Consider the following 14,519-nt stretch of genomic DNA (forward strand, 5'->3'; position numbering starts at 1 on the left):
CCTGAATGGATTGTAGGTGCCCTTGTAATATCCTTATTTGATTGATGTTATTTGGAGGTGGCATTTCTATTATTGTCTGGAACTTCTTAGAATCCACCTTGATTCCTTTTTTTAATACATAGATATATCTGCCTAAAGTTAGCCCAAATGCATATTTATTAGGATTAGTATTATCTTAAATTATTCCATATCATCCCTAATCAAATCTAGGTCGGTGATATGAGTTTCTCTCTTTCTAGACTTTACCAATGTATAATCTACATAGTCTTCCATGGTTTTGTGTATCATATCATGGAAGATAGTGTTCATCACCCTCTTATAAGTGGCACCAACATTATTTAAAACAAATGACATGACATCCCATCAAAATGTTCCACAAGCACAAGTGGAAGATTCGGTTTCCTATTCTTTGAGAGCAATTTTGATTTGATTATATCTCAAGAAACCATACAGACGAGAATATATTTCATAATTTATAGTCATGTCCATTGTCATATCAATAATTGGGAAGTGGAAATTCATCCTTTGAGCATGATTTGTTGAAGTCTCTGAAATCTATTTAGACTTAGATGCACTTGTCATGTTTTAATGTAGGAATGTTTTTTGAGGTCCATTCAACATAGTCTAACTCGAATAAACCCTACTTGTAAGAGTTTTTCTAATTCAACCTTTACAAGTAGGGCCACATGTGGATGCATCCTTTTGAATTTTTTTCATAGGCTTGACGCTTGGTGCTATAGATAGGTGATGAATTATCATATTTGAATCTAGACTCGACATATGAAAATAGGTCCAAGAAAATTTGATCTTCTTTTCAATAAAGAGCTTAGTGAATTCCTTATTTTCCTATTTAGATAGAGATTAAACTAAGTGAATGAAATGAGGTAGCTCTATAATTCCAATGTTGATTGCTTGTGTCAACTCTATTAGCATAGATGACCTCTCCTAAAAGTGATTAGGCAGACTACCATTTATCTAATCCTCAAGTGCCTCAAGGAGGTTTTCACCTTCAGATATGTCTTTCCATTTTACCTTTTTGGGATATGACATCACCACTAAGTGGTTTTTACCATCAAATCCCTTGTTCTTTTTCATTTATTTCTTCATGTTTTTCTTTTGACTAAGATACTTGATATCTTCTTCAATCATGTTCATATCTAGCTCAATAGTGGAAGAGCCTATAGGTTCAAGTGCATTTAGATAATAGGCTATTTCATAGTCATTTTGGAAAGAAGGGATCTCAGCTAATTGGTATTGTTGTGGCCAATCTCTAAGTTTAGGATGCATGATCGATAGGGAAGTGGATGGTTCGAAAGACTTGATAGTGTGTTCATCAAATTTTACAATTGGTAATTTGAGGTCTATAAGGTCCTCTTTAGATGCGCATATTTGGATAGGAATCCTAGTGTGGTCAGCTTGGTTTGAAAAAGTAATGTGAAAGGAAAAATCATTTGACTTAGCATGAGACTCATTGAATACCTTACATCAGTTGGCATATCTGTGGACCACATCAATTTTCAACTCTGTGGATGCTACGAAAGAAAAATCCCAGTCCAATTCGTGTGAATTAGTGCTTTCATCTCTTTCCAAAAGTTTTGAGATGACTATGTTGATACATTCTACCCTAGGTTCATTACTTTAAGAGTGAGAGGGTAGTTAGGACAATAACACCTCTTCTTGGTTATTATTTTATTCTTAATTCTCTCCCTAGAGAAGGGATGTTGAAGGAATGAAGGCAACATGTTCTAAAGAGCTAGTTGTGGAAAATGGGTCATAGCATTCCCCCTAGTATCCTGAATCAATTATCTACATTTGTAGCCATTTCTCATGAGATAGACTTGTAGGTTCAATTTCTTCTTTTGATTCCTCTAACTCATCTACATCTTTTTCCAAGATCAAACTAATGTTTATAGTGGTGGAGAATTGCACACCAACTATATCCCTTATTTTATGCCCTTTAGTGGTGATTAATGATTCAACATGAACATTATTATGATCACCCATGTGTCCTTGTCTACAGTAACTCATATTTTTCAAGAATTAGTAGCCTTTCTTGTACTTATCTTGGGTGATCTCAGTAGGTGCGATGGATTGTTCAATGTCTTCTCAATAAATCCACTCACAAAAAACTCTTTCCTCATTCTCCTCTCCAATGGGGATAGAGGATGGGATAAATGGCCCATGTTGAATGGTCTCTATAGATTATGAGGGTCTCATTTCCGTACGAGGATATCCATAAGACGTAGGGGAGATAGAGAGGGACATGACTGAGTCAAGTTGGTATTCTTCCATGCTAATACCTGGTAGTTTCATCTTTTTTCTCATACTCTTCTATTGTGGATCTGGATTCCTGTGATGATATGTTGTGTGGAACAAATGCATCTACTACCTATCAAAGAGAATTGTAGGTGATAGTATTGTCACTTGGGATAATAACCCTCATCTCATTGTATGTTATATTTATGCATTGGTGGTATGTATAATGGATCCATAGTCTACCTAGTAGGATTTTGTATGCTAGGAGAGTGTCCAACACTTGGAAAACCATGTCTCTTCTCTTCATTATATGATTTGATTGTTATTTTCCATCTATGATCAATAGAATTCTTTGAGAGTCCTAGTTTTTTTTATTAAGTCATATGTACAAATATTTAAACCTATGCCTCCATTTATTAGTATGTGTCTAAGTTGGTTTTTGTGAACAAGAAATTTGATTTAAAGGGGCACTTAGTGTGGATGATTGGAAAATTTAACATCTTCGTCAGAGAAAGACAAGTAATGAGGTGAAGTCATATGACTCGCCATTTTCTAGAACCAATCAACATCAAGATCCTTAGGGATGTTTTCCACAAGAAGGGTCTTCTCTAGGATCTCTTGATGTATGAGGGATAATTTGATCAATTTAAAGATATAAAATTATGTTGGAGTTATTTGTAATTGTTCCATGAGGTTGTACCTATCCTTAGCAGAGGTGGATGTGTTCTTAGAAGATAAGGCTCCTAAATTTTTAGTTTTTGATTTCTTGGAAGGGCTAGATCCTTTTAGTGTCACCTTATCCTAATTGCAGGTCACAACATTTAAGTGCTCTAATGTTGTTTATGTAGAGGGACCAAATCCCTTGGTTATGACCTTGGGTTGAGTTGACACTTTTGCATTTTCAATTTTGGATTTGTAAGACCACAAATGATTAGCAAAAAGATTTTCACCCTTCATAACAACCTCCTTGGGTGGCTAGTAAGATGAACTAGAGGTCGATGTTCCTTTCTTGCCCTTGATTTTGATCATGTTTTTCATAGACTGGCTCAAATATGTGAATGATATTATTAAGGCGAGTATATATATAATTTTCTTTAGCATCCCTATCTTTTTTTTTTGATCCCTCTCCCTATTCATATTTAGGAAGATGTTCTTTGTAAGCTTTGTGATCAAAGTTATTTTTATGTCCATCTATTTCAACTTGTTCAATATTAATTATGTCCTAGCTGACATGTTTGAGTTTCATATGGCCATTTTTCCTATGAGATTTATTTATAAGGTAGTTGTAGTAGTGGTCATCCTTCCACCATTTTTGTTTTACTTCAGGTTCATAGGGTCTTGGATTATGTGACAGGATGATGATGTTACTGACAACAATGTTTTCAAGACAACCTCAAGTGACTCTCCATGAGGTGTAAAGTTTCATTTTCATTTTGATGCCCAATATGACTTGCCCTAGTTCAGGTCATTTTTTTTTATTGAGGTTTCCTATTGCTTTGCAACTTTAATGTTGTTGGACAAATTAAAGATGGGTTATTTTGGTTTCACCATGGAAGTTACCACTACATGTCGAGAACCATGTTCTTATTTTTGTTCCAAGATTCATCTTTGTCCTTGTTGTTGCTAATTTTTTTTTATTGTTTAAATTTTCCTTATTCAGGGTTAGTTCTCCTTCCTCACTAGGACATCCTTGATGTGAAGTGCACTCTTCACCATCAAATCGAAGGTGGAAAAGAGTTTTTTCTAAGTTAAAAATGTAGTCTTAGAACACGATTATTGACAAAGATGTCAATTCTTTTGGATTATTGGATTTTTCTTGGGTAGCATCAGTAAATCTTCCTCCATCTCCAATTGAAGGTGATGAATGAATTGTCGGTTCATTTATTGGTGTTACAAAGTCAAGTATAGACATAGTGTGTTGTATGTTATATGGGTATTGTTGAACAAACTATTGTACTAGCTCATAAAAGGACTGTAGAGGTGAACATAGATGTGTAAACCACTTCATTTCTTATCCAATGATACTTATAGGAAACAAATTCATGGGATAAGTGGGTACATGTAAAAACTCCATGCTCAGAATACATAACTCTCTAGCATGGTCAAAGGGTCACCACTTCCATCATACTTATCATATTTTGGTATCTCAACTTTAGGAGGAAATGGAGGCATTTAAAGATCCCTATCAAAAGGGTATGGGTAGATAGTCTCAAGAAAGAATTTTGTGTTAGGTTTTTACTTTTATTTCCTAAGTTGAATTAGTTATTTTCTCATGTCCTCAACCTGTTTGTTTAAGATAGAGTAAGGTGATGGTTCCTCTTTCTAGATTAAACCCTCTACATCAAAATAAGGTTGGAGATTGTCTCCCTAAGATGCTAGGTGCATGAAATACTTATCCCTATCTTGATTTAGAGTTATGTTAGAGAGTTTCTATAATTTTTTATCTTTCCAAAACAATAAAATGTCCTCTTCAATAATTTCTTCATCCCTATAGGATGCATCAATTGTCTAGGGTGCATGTTATGAACCATGTCATGACACATGGTGGGTAATATGCTAAGGAGTACACTAGAAGGCATCTTGAGATGTGTGTCTAGAAAAAAATTGTATTTTTTGTTGAGCTCTTCTTTCAAGATAATCCTTTTTATCTTTCTCTCTATGGAACCTTTATTCTTCTCTTTTTTGGTCCATAAGGTTGTCTATCTTATTATTATGGTGCTATATAGGTGATGTTGGAGATAGATGTTGTTAATCTCAAATTGATTTTTGACGAGTGTCTATACACTTAAGTAATTTACTTAGTTCATGTTGAACAAGTAACATATGTCAAGCACAACATAAAAGTTAGAACATGTTAAGTAAATAGTGAGTGTTGAGTCATTCAAGTGTCGAGCGAATAGTATGTGCCAAGTGATTCAAGTGCCGAGCAGGTAGTGCATACTGAGTCATTCAGATGTTAAGTGACAGTATTAAAGTCACAATTAGTGTTGAGCACTAGGGACTTCAGATGTCGAGTAACACAGTTTTGACATCGTTGTTTGTATTGGCACAAACTACTATGTAAACCATTTTTGGGCCAACTTAAGGATTGAATCACGATATTTTTTTTATAAGGATAAATCTTATATGTGAATCCCTATGTGTTTCATACATCCTATTAGGTAAAGGGAAGGTTTAAGTGGTAATATGGATTAATCATAGCCATTGATTCATACCTAACCCTAAGTCACCTAAGTCTTCTTAAGGAGGATAAAACCCTAAATGTTCTATGTGTAGAGTATGAGTGAGAAAGAGAGTTTGTATGTAAAAATAGGACATTCATGGTGACCAAGGTATTATGTGTTGGAATTATGATATATTTTCCATAAGTGCAAACACTTATCGATTTTGAATGCTTACCGAGCTCATCACTTAGTCTACAGTTCACACCGAGCATTTAGCGGTTACCTTATAAGTTCAGCAAGTAAACAATTCACACCAAGCATTCCAGAGGATACCAAGTAAATAGGCAGTTCAGCAGTGTTTATTGAGTGAAGAAGGTAAACGAAAGAAAGCAGTGTTTACTGAGTGAAAAAGGTAAACAAAAGAAAGCAGTGTTTACCGAGTGAAAAAGGTAAACAAAAGAAAGCAGTGTTTACCGAGTGAACCAAGGTAAGCAAAGAAGATAGTTTCTACGAAGTAACAATACATCTACTGAGTCACCTATGGTTACCGAGTTCAGAACTAAGTTAGGTGATTACATATATATTCTAGATGGTTACAGGTGGTTACTTGTTTACATACTTTAGATGTATATTCTTTACATGGTATTTCAGTTTACTTATTGAATTGTGAGATGGATATGTGGTGAATATTTTTATGGGTCAAAGTTTAAAGCATTGATTCACCCCACCCTCACAATTTACCTTTCCTATTGTAATTCCAATAGATGCCTCAAATTTAGATGAAGATGAAGACCAAGAGTCAAGAAGTAATGTGGCCAGTATATTGAGAACTCAAGAGTTGGGAGCATTAAAGAACATACTATTAGTAGCTTTGGATTCCCCTCCTTGACTTCTATAACTCCTAGTTTGCACAAGCATGAAAAAGAATGCTAGAAACTAATCAAGCTACTAGATTTTTCTTAAGTTCCTAATTTGGTGAAAAAAGTGTACACTTTTCCAAGTGATGATGTAAAATGATATAACCTACTATGAGGTTTCCAAGATAAGGATTGAATGCCTAATATGAAAGACGTGTGACTAAGAAAAGATGAGAGAAATAGGTGAAAAATAAATGGACAAGTGATAAAGTTTTGTTAACTCGGACTCGTAGTCAATAGAATCAAGTTTAATTTTAAGCCAAAAGATATCCTAAACCTTCTATAATAAACCAAGTGACATAATGTAGCTAAGAGTGAATAGTGAAAAAGTATTTTTGATAGATTTTAAGACCTAAAAGTGTGTTTTAGTAGAGATTTAAGTTGCATGATAGAACTCTGTAAGGGAGGTGACAGAGCTTAGATAGTATGATAAATATATAGAGGCAAAACAAAAAAAGCCTACAAGATGACATAAGTCAATAGGTACTTCAAGAAAACTATAGAATCAGTGTGAAAAATCCCTAAATAGGGTGTGATAAAATTGACAAAAAAGCTTGTGTTGTACGATAAAATTGTGGAGTATATGCAATACAAGATTTTGGAAATGTTAATTTTGTCAAAAATTTGACCTGAACGAGTGCATTTGGCTTTCTATTTTAAAATGGTTAACTATTTTGGATATTTTGAAAATATTTTAGATTAGTTTTGACAATAAAAGTTTGCAAGGAGGTGGTTTTGGAAAGACATTCACACAAGGCACAAAAACATTTACTTACCACTTAGAGATAGTTTATTTATTTTGACATTATTATTTTCCTCCTTTCAACTTTATTGGACCTTTTATAGCTTGAGAGTACAAAGAAAGTAATAGTTATAGAAAATCCAACTAGGGACAAAGACACCTAGAAGGATGATAGTGATAGGAAGACTCAATACAAATGAAAATAATAAATAATCCTATCCTAGAAAAGAAAAATATTTGGGTAATCAAAATCCTTGCCTATGCTAAGTATCTCATAATAATTGACATGTTGGGGGATGAGTGAACCTCACATTCAAAGAAACTCCATTCATGTTTGTATTCTATGGAGTATAGATGGTGAGTGTAATATCTTTGGGTGATCAAGGTAATCTTCTTAGATCAATCCATGCATAAGGATTATGACACCTTCATAAGTGAGTCAGGTAGAAACTACCTAGAATTTTTTAGTAAGGGTTTCCATTCAAACCAATCCCCAAAAGTCTCATAAGTAATATTGAGGCCTCTCATCCCTATTAACAACTGAAAGTGTACACCTTTGCAAAGTAAGGCTAGGAATGGTGTTTCTTAGTACATCAGATATGGCATCCTCAAGACATGTGATAATTCCTAAATCAAGAGGATGAAGTAGATGTGTCTTTGGAGTCTTTGGAGTCTACAAAGCATATTTATTAATGTGAGGTAGAATCACCAGAGAAAAGCATGTTCTCACATGGGTGAGAGAATTTTTGTACAAATTGGTAAGCCCATCTAAAGGTAATCAAAAGGAATGAGATTCATGAAATGGTTCATTATTTTTTATTCTCCAAAAAGGAGAAGAGCATACTCTCCTACCAAATTACTGCACTCCAAACACACCAAACATTTTAATTTCTGACTTGGATTGTGCTTAATATTGCAGTGCGCCCTAGGATATGACTAAGCACCTAGAAAAATATTAACCAAGATAGAATATTTAGCTAGAATGATTAAGAAACCTAGAAAAACAAACACATCATTATTTTTTTCATGCTTTTTCTTTCATTGGTGAACTTGTACTTAGTGTTTGTAATAGCTCTTTGACATGTGAAAGTTGTGAGTTAGACTATAAATTCCAAAACAAAAGTAAGAAAACTACAAAATTTACTTTTATGATGATAATAAGAAGATAAAAATGCTTCAAAATCATAAAATGAAAAGTGCAACTCAGAAATCTATAGTGAAGACCATGAAAGAGACCCTCCATTTTTAGAACAATAAAAAAAAGTTCACTAGAATATCATGTGAAAGAACCCTATAGGTCATGTGATAAAACACATAGAGGCAACAAAAGTCCAAAGTGTGTGTGATAAACTCTAGTGAAGCAGATGATAGAACCATAATGATAATACAATAAACTACAATTGAAGTCTATGGCATGCAACAAAAAAATTGATCACACAATAATCTATACCTAATCATCAAAACAAAAAGTATTTATTATAAAGCTAGAAACTCGTACTAGCCCCACAATGGATAGCAAAAATGTATCACAAAATAGTGTTATTTTTGTAAATCATTATATCTAGGAAGTTAAATGTATTTAAACACTCAAAAATTGATCTACAACTTCCTACTCACAATGTAAAAGGATGTATTTTGGTCATAAAGTAAACTCTAAAATAGAGCAAGAAATAAATGTACAGGGTGCACTATGAAAAGGAAGGTTCAAGAAGATTGCATTCAATGGATTTGGAAGAATGTAACAAATTCCATGAATGCATGCATTTGAGAATGATAGAAATCTAAGAGAAATAAAAATCTAAGCTAATAAGAAATGAAGTTTTACATCAATCCTAGTTTAACTAGATTGTTTAAGCTACATGAAAGAAATAAAGATGTGAATGCTAAAGAATTTGAATGTCAAAGCAATATCATTAAAATATCACAAATTCAAGATCCTTTGAAATGAGGATTGAGTCTCCTTTTATAGATTTTAGAAATGAGTTGGCGGTTGAAATTAGAAGGTGAGCAATGGTGGGGATCTTCCTATGGTTGATCTATGTGCTCATAGTTTTGGAAGTTTCTAAAAAGAGTTTGCTTAGAGTTGAGTTATTTTCTTTTCTTTTCTTTTAGAAATTGGGATTAATGTGCACTTTAAAGGAGGCATTCTCATTCATTTAATTAAAATGGGATATGTTATTTTAATTAAATATACTTAGGAATAGAGTGATCAAACTTTAGAATATAACCAAATTAATGATTATTTAATGAACATTTTTAAAGATTTAATTATGCACAATTAATTTGATGCATAATATGGTATAGAATTTTGATTTAATCTAATTATATCAAATTAGGGGCTTATAGTTTACTAGACCAAAAATAGGTGATTACAAGGACAATATAAAGAAGCATATGATCCACTTAGAGTGTTTCATCATGGAGGGAATTTGAGAGATGGTTTCTTGATATGTTTCATGATGCAAGTGAGGAAGAAGAAGAAATGTGTTATGAATAGGAAGAAGATCTGAATAACATTGTGGAAGAAAAATCTCAGATGTCTCCTTTGGATGCATTTTTTTATTTGGAAAGATATGAAGGGGAATTTGTAGTTCATTTGCTCTTAAGGATGTAAAATATTTATCTGGAGATACCTTCAAAGATCAGGCCTCTATGCAAGGAGTTAAATAAATTACATGATTTAGGAATCTCAAGTGACTCTATTTGAAGCTTTTTCTCAAACATTTACATTATCTAATGATGGACAAATATGATGAATGCATGGTGAAATCTACAGATGGGGCATATGAACCAGATGTTGTTTCTAATAAAAATTGAGGAATTTTGGATCAAATTGGAGAAAATTTTGACCAAGATGAGACTTGTATAGAAATAGATATCAGTAAATGTAACGATGAGGAGAAATATTTTCTCAGTACAAAATAAATTTCAGTTTTATGAGATATAGAATATCATAAATATGTTGAGAAAAATGGTCCAATTTTTTTGTCAATCCACTAGAAGAAAGAAATTAATGAGTTGATGCATATTCAAGTAGTATATGGTGAAATGTTAAACAAATCTTAAGAGGATAAAACATTTGATCTTTTTGAAGGAAGTATGCCTATAAATGGTCTTGAAAAAATTTCAAGGTTGCTAAAAAATATGAAAAAAAATTACAAATATGAATCATTTTTTAATCCCTTTTACGAAATAGATGTAATTCATCCACACTGCACAGATAAAATAGAGCTACATAACTACATACAGTATATGAATAGGATAAAATTTTAGGAAACAACATTGATATTTGTCCAATTGATAAAGCGGGTGATTACTCTTAGGAAGATGCATTCATCAAAAGTTTGCACTTTAATTATCTCTTATGTGATGAAACACTTGAGGATCCTAAGGAAACCTTTTTTGGAGGTATGCAAAGAATTGCCTATGGTTTTGAATTCATTATTTGAAGAATCTAGAAAAGAAGATGTATTTAAAGTAGCCTAAATTTCAAAAATAGTATATTACAAAACCATAGAAGAACATAAAGCTAATATAATTGAAGGGTACCAAATATTTTTGGAAAATACTTTTTTATGTCCTATTTTTTTGTGTAGAGAAAATAATAATTTTCCAAAACATAAGAAGATTATTATAAAAAAAATAAGGAAACATACCCACCACTTTTTTTAACAAACTACCACCTATTGTAAAATTTAAAGTTAAAAGATACACATTTTCAAAAGGAGATAAAAGTAATAAAACCTTAGAGTTGATAAAAATAAATGAAATAAAAGGGACTTCAAAATAGATTAATGATCCAAAGCATTAAAAAAGGGATTATGTTGGTTCCAATTCGGATACTATATTTTAAGACACAAAATTTTCAAAAGGAAAATGTTATAAGGAAAATTTACCAAAATTTTATTCTAGAAAATGGTGTGCAGTGGGAAAAAAAGCCAAAAGGTAAAAAGGGTAATTTCATTTGTGACATTATCCTTGAACATAGTCAGAAGAACCATATATAGGTGAAATCTACATACAACTTTAGATCTGATTTCAAAATTTATCAAAGGAAAAATGATTTAATGAAGTATTAGGGTCTTTTAATAAGCATAAAGTACATTGGGAAAATAATTGTAAAGTTAAAAGCCCTTGAGATGGATGTGAAGTAGGCTATAAATATAATTTAAAAAATTCAAAATAGATGACTTTAGTGGGTTGTATCTATGAGAAAGATTATAATAAGTGGATTAAAAGGAATATAACAAGAATTATGAATAGTGAAGCAAATGATGGTGATATTTTCATATGATCAAAATCAAATTTTTTGTTTGAGAAGAATAGGAATTCCTTTTTGCGGTGGGGTGCATGGGGCCACCTAATTGGGTTTTTATATGAGAAATAATATGATGCTATGTGGTCTTCTTCTCCAAAGATAACTAGAATCTTCAAGAGCATACATCCCTAGAAATAGCCATTATTGGAGCCCTAAATTTTACAAAATTTAGAGTTCAAGACTCCATGCCAAGAAGTAAATTTTTTTTTATAGTCTTGTGCATAACCTCTGATTGAGCATGTTCTTCCATTTCCAATTTCCAAAAATTAGCTTTAATGCATACGCCAAGTGGTCAATTTGTAGGTATATATTCGTGCTTCTACAATTTGAAAATGCATTATCATTCCAAGCTTTGGGATCATAATGTTTTTTCATTGGAGAATTCTTACAGTCAATTTAATTGTTCTACTACATTTTCTACATATTCAAATATTTTGTATTGATTCCCAGATTCCTATGATATTTTTTATTATTTTTTGCGAGGCCCAATCCATTTGCAATTTTCTATTAACACTATGGAAGTTGTGTCAAAGTGACTATCTTTGAGAACTAATAAGTCTTACCTACTTATCTCTTCTACCAAATATATCATTCATTTGGATTATATGGTACCATAATTAAATCCTTATGTGACTTTCTATCCCTCCATGACTTAATTTTCTATTTTTCTCAAAACTATTATGTATGTGATTTATTCAATGATTTTCCTGCACATTGTAAAATTGTTTCAAGTAGCTCTTTTGATATGTTTATATTTCACATTTTAATGAATTATATGATAGAATATTTTTTTCATTTCAAATTTTTAAGCTACAAAGTATCTTGCTAGAGCCTTAAGTTTCGAGGAACCCATCTATTAATTTGTTAGAAATGGAGAATACATGTGGGTGGTAATTTAGTATTCCAATATTTTTTTACCCAACTATGTATTTCTTCACTTAACTATATACTTGTATAAATGAATAAAACTAAAATTAAAGTACATAACACCATGATTGTTAATTAGGGAAACCTTGGCCAAGGGAAAACTCGGTGGGGGTGGTACATACAAGATGATGCACTAATCCAAAATACTATGTTAGGGGTCTGTTATATTCATTTAGTACATAAATACTTTTTAGAGGACTTGAACTTGTTAAAGGTTTCAACCTTACTAGGATTTGTATTAAGAACTTGGAGCTAACTTCTCATACAATGATTTACAATCTATACAAGAAATATAGATATTGTACCAAAATTAAAATAATTGATATCTTCAATATTTGATTAATAATTTTGTGTTTCTCACATATGATCATACTCATGCATCAACTAACCACATATGATCATTAAAATGTCAATACCCCATCATACATAAAGCTTGCATAACACAATCATAACATAGTTCTATTTTGCATATCTGAGTGCCTTCTTATATACTCATCTAATTTGTCCTATTTTGTCAGTCTTGATGATGAAACGTGTAAAAAATTATCACAATATATTGTCAAAATATTCTAACTGAGGGTTAACATCTAGGATTCCATCCCTACAATGCCAAGTGATTTAATTGATAGGAGTTTTCAATTCCTTATCCAAATTACCCAATCTTTTCCATATACTTTGTACTCTCTGATAATAAGTTGCCTTCATATTTTCCATCTAAAACATATGCCAATTATAAAATCAATACTAATGAACATACTTTTATCATTTACAAACTCTATATTACCAATATAAAAAATTATGACCATATACATAACTTTAGTGAATCTCATTGGCTAAAATTATACCTCTAATGCTCAAATTCCTAGCTTATTCCTAGGCAATTTTCATATCAAGAAAAACCAACACAATACTTTAACTTCATGTGACCTTAACTTACAGTATTTTTTCTATAAATTATAACAATAACACATTAATTCTAGCTAACTTTCCAACAATATCCCCAGTTAGAATTAATGGCAACACTTAGTGAAAACTGACTAAGTGCCAAAGCTTTTAAACTACAAAATTGATCAAAAAAATTATCCATAACAAAATTCTCATGTTTTATTCCTAGTTATACAAGATCATACTTTACTCCTCTTTAGTTCATACTATACTTTCCTTTATTCTATTTACATATGCATACATATTTTTCACTATCTTAACTCCCCCTTTGACAATAATGGAAAAGGTGAGAAAACTATTTACAAAGTCAAAATTGTATTGCTTCTATCATGTCTAAACAAACCTTATAACATATTAAAAAAATATCCTTAAAGTATCAAACTCTATATCCCAAGGTTTATTCATTTTTTATGTAATTTGTATGATGCCACAAATAGAATATACTAAAATTTCTACTCCATTTAAATTAAGTGGCTAGAATACCATAAGTTTTCTTTTAAGACTCTAATAACTCTAGTTCTTTCTACATCATTTCAAGCTTAAGGGTCAACAAGCATAACTTTAAGAAACCCCCCTTTTGAAAAAAGAATAAAATTTTGGTGAATCAAGCATTGGTTTGTTGGTTGGGGGAGGCGAGGGGGGGGGAGGTGTGGGAAATATTCTATTGGCAATATTTTTTGTTAAAGTACAAGTTATTTTAATTTTATTGGCAATTTTTTTCTTTAAAATAGGAGAATTCTATAAAATCTTGGTGTTCTTTTATTATTGAACAAAATAGTGGATAGAAGTACACATACCTAGGAGCCATGACTTTACTATTATTATTATTATATGGAGCCTAATTAATTATCAAACTTGAAGGTTAAATTTATCCCACTTTATTCATTACAATTTCCCTCTAAATTATTAAATGGTAGTTTGGGGATAGCACGCTTATTATTTATAATTATTGGATGATCCTAAATCAATTTCCTAAATCCTAATTTGGGCCAAACCTTGAAAAGGATGCAAAGTTTTAAAGAAAGTCCTTGAAATAAATACATGTGTCCCTAATCAAATCTATTTTGGGCCAAAGTGAGAAAGGATAAAAACTTTATGGAAAGTCTTCAGAATATAGACACATGTCAAATCTATTACTTAACATGTAGCCTAACTTAAATTCTTACCAAATATTGGAAAATATAACTATTGATTAAGACAAACCTTGGAAATTGTAGGTAAAAATATTTAATTTACCATGCAAAAAAAAA

Source organism: Cupressus sempervirens, chromosome 6 (assembly GCF_028749045.1).
Source record: "Cupressus sempervirens isolate cs-2001-9-10 chromosome 6, ASM2874904v1, whole genome shotgun sequence".
NCBI classification, from domain to species: Eukaryota; Viridiplantae; Streptophyta; class Pinopsida; order Cupressales; family Cupressaceae; genus Cupressus; species Cupressus sempervirens.